This window comes from Cicer arietinum, chromosome 3 (assembly GCF_000331145.2).
Source record: "Cicer arietinum cultivar CDC Frontier isolate Library 1 chromosome 3, Cicar.CDCFrontier_v2.0, whole genome shotgun sequence".
Lineage (NCBI taxonomy): Eukaryota > Viridiplantae > Streptophyta > Magnoliopsida > Fabales > Fabaceae > Cicer > Cicer arietinum.
Genome location: NC_021162.2, coordinates 17,130,086 through 17,137,241, shown reverse-complemented (window position 1 = coordinate 17,137,241; position 7,156 = coordinate 17,130,086). Strand labels below are relative to the sequence as shown.

Sequence of the window (7,156 nt, the reverse complement as noted above, 5' to 3'; positions counted from 1 at the left end):
TAAATAATCAATTATATTTTTAAATTTTTACATCTTATTGTTGGGTTTGTATTTTACATTTTATTTTATCAAATAAATACAAGTACCATTATATGTTGAAAAATAAATTGACAATCAAAGTACAATGAGTCAAACAATTATCTTATACAATAAGTTACCATACGAATTTTACAACATATTTTAAAAATTAAATTAAATGATTGTGATAAACATGATTTCCCCTCATTTTAATTTTCCTAATCATATTCAATTATTACGAATCAATAAAGTAATATTATAAGATAACTATATTTATAATACATAAAATATTACTTATAAAATTATACATAAAATATTACTTATAAAACTTATAAAATTATAAAATTATTTTACAATTATTTATAATTAATTTATAATTTATAAATTACTTTACAATTTGATAATAATTTATAATTTATATTATTATCAAATTATTTTATAAGTTATTTTATAATAAATTTATAAATTATTTTATAATACTATTAGTCATTTACCAATGATAATAATATATATTTTTAGTCATTAAATTCAATTGAAAAAAACACCTAATCACTCATAATGGACATAAATACTCATTATCTAATCCTCCTTTCATGAACAATTATATTATTCAAGAGCAATGATTTTGTACATTAAAAATTCAATTACTGATTAAAGTCAATCCACTTATAGTTACTTTCAATTTATGTCAATTCATTTTTGTAGTAACATTTTATAAAGTAAAAATATATATTCTATTTGAAAGAAAATACCCAAATTCATTAAAAATAATCATAAAATACGAATCTGTAAAAAATTATTAAAAAAATAATTTCCAATTATTAAAATCTATAATTATTAAAATCTATTATCTATTATATATATTTAAAATAGACTTCCGATGCCACACCAACTTATTTTTTTTTTACAAACTCTTGATGAAATATATTCAATAATTTTTTTTATAACAACTTCTCATGCTCGCAATTAAAACATCATACTAATAAAACAAATAAATATAGCTACGCTACAATATAATTCAACACTAACATTTTTTACATCTTATTTTTGGGTTTGTATTTTACATTTTATTTCATCAAATAACTACAAGTACTATTATATGTTGAAAAATAAATTAATAATTAAAGTACAATGAGTCAAACAATTATCCTATATAATAAGTTATCATACGAATTTTACAAAATATTTAAAAAATTAAATTAGATGATTGTGATAAACATGATTTTTCTTCATTTTAATTTTCCTAATCATATTCAATTATTACAAATCAATAAAGTAATATTATAAGATAACTATATTTATAATACATAAAAATATTACTTATAAAACTTATAAAATTAATTAATTAATATCCGCGCAACGCGTGGGCCATAATCTAGTTCAAATTAAAATCAAAGGGCAATCTTCTAAATCTCCAACATATATATTTTGCTGCTCCTCATATTTGAAGTTTCGTGACTTCTATAAATTGAGATGATCTCATTCTCAACAAATAAAGAAAGCAATTTACAATCAAAGATTAAAGTTGTACACAAACAATCTCATAATATCTCCTATACACTTTCTACAAATCTTAAATATATATTTGGATCATTCTTTTGTAAAGTGTATTTCAATTTTAGTTGTTAAGATCCAATCAACAAAAGCCTCTTGAAATTTGTATATCATCAAGTTAATATTAACTTGTTGGAATCTGTGCAAGGTCAATGAGACCAGAAGAGAAATTGATTGTATAAGCCTAATGAGGCTAAGATAACACATAGTGAAAAGAGCATCATAAGAGGATGGGTCTTTTGAGCTATAATAAAAAGACTCACAAATGTGTGAGAACTGAATGTAACTCAATTTTAGTGAACCAACATAAATCTATGGGTGTCGTCTTGTAAGCTCTAATATCTTTTTTCGTCTTCATCTCATTTGTTCTTAATTTACCTACATACTTATATCATCAAAAAATTGATTTATTATCCTCACACAAAGGATACACATTTCAAAAGATTAAGTCCCAATACTTGTATTTTAGTACTTTGAACCATATACTATAGTTCTCATTTCTAACTCTGCATAACCATTTTCTCAATAGTGATAAGTTAAATGCTCTAAAATTTGAATTAAAAAAAAAAAAAAAAAACTTTCAAATTTTTTATACCTAAGCGTCGTTTTTCCTTCTCACAACAAATTATATCCTATTTTACCCAATTTACTTTACTCACACCTCTCCATAGGAACCATTTCAATAAAGATTCAAGTTTGGATATAGTATCCGATCAAACATTAAAAAAGGTCAAGAACACATACAAGATGAATACAACATATCACTACAAAATAAATAAGTCCTCTCCTGGATAGATTTTTACTACTCCAAGATAATAATCTACTTCGTACTTTTGTCAACACATGCTCCCATGTCTTCTTAGTTCAAGGATTTCCCCCAGTTAAAAGACATAAATAAATAAAAGGAATTTCTCCAACTTTACACTTTAGTAACAATGATGATTCTTTCAACTAAGTTCTAGACACATTTATCCACATAGAACTACTTTTACAAAATTATACCTTCAAACTCGGTGTCAATTCAAACAAATGTAATATAGATTTTAATGCTTGCATATTCACCAATTCTACTCTCCAATTACTATTGTGTCATATGTGAATTGTAAATGTGACACCTGATTGCTCTAGACTCCAAATCAATGCCATTCAAAATTTCTTAATTATACTGCTCTATACTCCCAATCCTTCAGCTGCAATAAGAAAAAAATAAAGGTGTAAGAAGATCATTTAAGATGAGTTTTTTAATTTGTATAGTGCAAATGACCATTTACAATTGAGAAACTAAAAGCAATTGTTACCGTAAACATGTATTTCGTCCAAAGAAGTGATTAAAACTCTTTTTACAATATTTTTAATTTCGAAAGAATTTTTAATCAGGAACATGTTCTGGTTTGTCAAAGCGAAATTGAAAAAACTTGAAACTGAACGAATGAGCAAATAAATTGACGTGGATTTGATTTCTTTCCCATGAGATTGAAAATATAATCAAGTGGTTTCATGAAACAAAGTAGTAAAATAAAAGAGAAAAGAAAAAAAACAAACACTGGTTAGGTTTAGAAGATGGAAAAGGAAGACATAACGAAGTCATTGATAAGATTCAAACAAATTTTAATCTAAAAACTCAAAGATAACTCTTAGTGTAACACCCCGATTTTTAACGGTGAGCCTGTAATTTTTTTTTTTTTTAATTTTTAAGAAAACCACTAAATTTTTTTAGCTAAAATATTCATAATCGTATTTAATTTAAATCAGAGTAAAATATTTAATTGTAAAATTCTTTTCCAAAAATGACAATTAGAATTTTTGCTGCATTATATAAATTGGTTTCGTCACAAATAACTTACTTACAATCGAACCATTCACATTGACCCAAAAGAAATCACAATTATTTCATATACACAAATTACATTGCAGCAACAACATTGCAATAAGGAAGGGAGAATAAATAAAACCTTAATTAAAATCCTAAGTTGATCTTGAACTCTACCTGAGGATGACTGGATACTGAGGGTCCACTAGTGGCATCAAGTCTCACTGCTTTTGATTGTCAATCCAAAATCATCACTCTGTCATGTCTTCGACGTCGTTGCAATTCTCGCACAACTCAAAACTATAAGAACCTGGGGAGGAAGCCCGATCCACAATAATAGTAGAGGGTGACAATCTAAAAACAACATACATACGAAAATACAAATCACGAAAGCATAACATGACATGGGATCAATTGATAAACAAATATGCATATAAATATTATCATATAACAAACATGACTCGTGTGACAAAGCACCATAATGAAATGCTTATATGCTAATGCACATGATTCTGAAATTTCCTCACCTTCCTCGAGGGGCGTAAATCATAAATGTACCGCCTCTCACAGGCCAAAACTAATTATTGAGGTGCCACCTATCACAGTTCAGCACGATTTACTAGAGTTTTGTCTATCACAGACCTACACGACTCCAAAATCCTTGTAAGGATAAGGTGGACCGATCAACTTAAGGAACCACCCCATGGCCCATCACAGTCACCACTAACACTGTGGCCCATCAAGATCACCATTAACTATGAAATACATGAGCATGCTCTGACTCTTCCAAATCAATCATTATGTAAATGCAGTTATTAAAAACCTCTCCTTCTAATACTCATTAAACATTAATAATTTTTAATACTTTTTCACAGAGCATACTCAAGACATATTCTCGTCAATAAAATTCATAACACATATGTTATCAGTTAAGAATACATAATGACATCAAAATACATAAACAATCGTGTGTACCTTTATTCACCACAATCACAAAGAACATGCATACATACACACTCTGCATTCAAGCGTATATAAAATCGTTAGAAAGTGCCCTTACCTCGACAGTGCTTTATTAGACAAGCAACTTACGCTGTGGTAGCATAACCTATCTGATGATTCCAACAACACCTCTCAATTTTATTGTACCTTAAATCAATCAATTAATTTAATCAATACAAGTTTCTAAACCAGCCCCAAATGAACCCTAGGTTCGACCACTTTCCAAATCAATTAGGTTTGACTTTTCTCTTAGGTTCCTTAACTTCAAGAAGACCTTGGTTTAAGTACTTCAGCGGAAGCGAATTTTAAAACACTTAGGCTACACTTTGAAAATCTTGAAATTGATTTTTCCAAACTTATTGAAGTTCAACTAAAATCCTTGTCTTTAACAACTTAGGACAAAATATTTTCTTAATAAAATCAATCAAAGACAAACATATTCAAACCGTTCAAAATTTTGAATATATCATCCATCACCATCATAAATTTCAACACTTTAATATTTGAAAAACTAGTATAAGATTTTTATCAAGAAATCTTATTTTTAAAAAAACTCAAATACTAAGAGTTCTAATGTTCTAAATACTCAAAATCATGATTCTTCTTCCACTTTGAAATTTTTCAAACTTTAATCTTTATTAATTATGCTTTGTATATAAACTTTCACATAAAAACCACATTTTTACATCAACACCAAATATTTTCCAAGTTCGCAATTTTATTTTAAGTCTCCAACTAAAATCTTCATTCCAAATAAAATCACATATCAAAACCCAAAAATTATAATCAATCATTGTTTTCCAAAATACCTAAATACTTTTTCAACCTCAAATTTTTATATAAAGTTGACATCTCTACTATAAAATTTAAAACTTTTAAGTTCAAAACTTAAGATTGAAACTTTGTTCATAAAGTGAATGTTTATCTTTTAAACTTTCTTGATATACAAAATTTGAACCCTTATATATATTTTTTATATGAATTATTCTCAAAGTCATGAAGTTTGTAACTTTGTTTCACAAAGTTAAATCTCTTCATAAAAAAATGAGTATTTAATATCAATAAATAAAACATTTTAGTTCAATCTATAAAAGTGGAAACCTTGTTTTCCTAAAAACTCAAAGGATAAAACCTTAACACCTTAATAACAAAGTAAATTTAAAATAAACCTTTAAACAAAATTTTGAACTCTCTTTCTCTCTCTCTCTCTCTCTCTCTCTCTATATATATATATATATATATATACCACTCAGTTAAAATTTATTTTACTCATCAAAGTCTTTAAAAAAAAATTCAAATTCAAATATAGTTTAAAACACCTTAAATAATCAAGGACAACAACTCATATGGTTTCAAACTTTAAACAACTCGAAAATTTAATTTATACCACTATTAAAATCACAAGAGAACTTTTCCTAACTTCTTTAAAATTCATAAAATTTCTACCACTCACATGCTATTGAATTAAAACAAACCTCAACAATTCCCACTTTACTTCAAAACTTATTCAAAAAATTTGTCATGACCTTTTTGTTCATATCTCTTTTCCTTAAAAATTTTAACCAATAAACATAAAATATTCACAGTTCTCCCCACCGCTAACTCGGTGCCAACTACATAAACATAGGAAATTATAAAAGTTGCTTCAAGGTTACATTACTCAAGAAAACTAATCAATTTTTTTGTTTTTTTTATCAATTACTCACTTACTTTAAAATCATCATTTCACAACTTTGAGTTTATTTTTTTTTAAATTACACCATTTTGGTCCCCAAACAACTAACATCTAGCTGTCATTTTAATTAAAAAAAAACATAATCAAACACACTTGCAAAAAGTCTTAACCTTACCAACATAAATTCTCCAATAAAATTTCTATTTTCAGTTCAAACTCATTTATTTGAAAACAACTCATTATATAACTTAAATAAATACAAAAATCAAATTTTCACATTATGACACACCACATTTAGTCTTACTAAAATTTTTGGGGGATTTGTTTCATTTTTTTGTTATTCAAGTTATTAATTCCTCTAATTTCAATATTAACAAAGCACCAAAGTAAAAAATAAAAAACAATTTTCTTTTACTCTCTTACTTTGGATTTTGGATTTTTGAAAGAAAAAGAGTTGAAAATGTTTCTTCCTAAACATTAATAACAACCATAGTAGTGATAAACAAGCAAGATTAAAGCTCAAAACATAACAAAAAAAATCATTTTCCCCCTATATATGCATGCTTGTGGGTTTGAGAGAAAAGAGGGAAGAAATAGCTACCTCAACTAGTGATCCTCAACTCTTTGCAATCCTCTCAAGTAGTGAAACAACTTTGTAGTTGGAGGTTTTCTGATTGGAGGATTCTAAGTTGCTAAAAAATGAAGGAAAATATTTGGGTTTGGAGAGAAATTAGAGAATGCGTTTTTGAAGAATTAAAGAAAGTGATAGTTAGTTTATGATGACGATGGTCATGAATTGCTTTTATAGGGAGGGGGAAATGTATTTTTTTTCTCCTTCTCTTAATTGATCTACTATCTCAATTCCAAATTAATCTCTAAAAATTTCTAACCACAAACATTAATCACATAAATTTAATCCTAAAATCTCACAATATCCTTTATGACACTTAGTCATAATCACATCACATCACTCACTTTTAGATCTACCTACTTTAGTAAAAATATCTAGATATTTTGTGACTTTATGTGTATTGTTGACGTATTTTTTGTTTTTTTATATAGTTTTGATATCAACATATGGATGAGGAACGTCCAAT

At 26.7% G+C, this 7,156-nt stretch overlaps 1 long non-coding RNA gene across 2 annotated transcripts; it reads right to left on the bottom strand.

Annotated features, from left to right (window-relative positions):
• Nucleotides 1-2,288: 2,288 nt before the first annotated feature.
• On the bottom strand, nucleotides 2,289-6,869 carry LOC113785745 (uncharacterized). Of its 2 annotated transcripts, XR_012162458.1 has the most exons (4): nucleotides 6,661-6,861; nucleotides 4,443-4,531; nucleotides 3,560-3,736; nucleotides 2,289-2,762 (listed from the first exon to the last, which is right to left on the bottom strand). It is a non-coding gene; the product is annotated as an uncharacterized lncRNA (long non-coding RNA). The 2 variants fall into 2 exon arrangements; XR_003471880.2 differs by having other exon boundaries at nucleotides 3,560-4,531; nucleotides 6,661-6,869.
• Nucleotides 6,870-7,156: the final 287 nt, after the last annotated feature.